General features: G+C 38.8%; 1 long non-coding RNA gene across 1 annotated transcript in view; it reads left to right on the top strand.

Moving 5' to 3' along the window:
- Positions 1-6: 6 nt before the first annotated feature.
- LOC102481227 (uncharacterized) overlaps positions 7-392 on the top strand; it is a 1,209-nt gene continuing 823 nt past the window's right edge. Inside the window, exon 1 of the long non-coding RNA XR_336676.1 lies at positions 7-57. This is a non-coding gene — a long non-coding RNA (uncharacterized LOC102481227). The remainder of the gene's footprint in view (positions 58-392) is intronic.

The raw sequence follows: 392 nt of genomic DNA, 5'->3' as shown, positions 1-392 counted from the left end.
CAAGAAGCAACAGGTTCCAAAAAGTTACTCCGATTGCTTATGGAAAACAGAGACCAGGTATTTAACACTTGCTTCACTTGCTTTAGAATGCTTTAAAAGTTTTTTTGTTGTTGTTGTTTTGTTTTGTTTTTTAACTATTTAATTTACTAGACACTTGTGCTCACTGGAGAGACTAAGAGAGAGAGGAAAAAAGAGATAAAATGAGAATGCACCCAGTCCCCTTGGAAAGTGGCTGTGTTGCTATCCTTTCTCCTTCATCTCTTCTTTCCAAATTTTTATCATGCATGCATGACCACACTGGATATACTTTTTTTTTGGAGAGGTTTTTGCTATAGGGCGCGTGCGCTCGCCAGACAGACAGAGAGAGACAGAGAGATAGAAAGCGAGAAATC

The sequence above is a fragment of the Tupaia chinensis genome, unplaced genomic scaffold (assembly GCF_000334495.1).
Source record: "Tupaia chinensis unplaced genomic scaffold, TupChi_1.0 Scaffold141288_1, whole genome shotgun sequence".
Lineage (NCBI taxonomy): Eukaryota > Metazoa > Chordata > Mammalia > Scandentia > Tupaiidae > Tupaia > Tupaia belangeri.
Note: the sequence above shows the minus strand (reverse complement) of the source record. Positions and strands in the feature narration are given on the sequence as shown.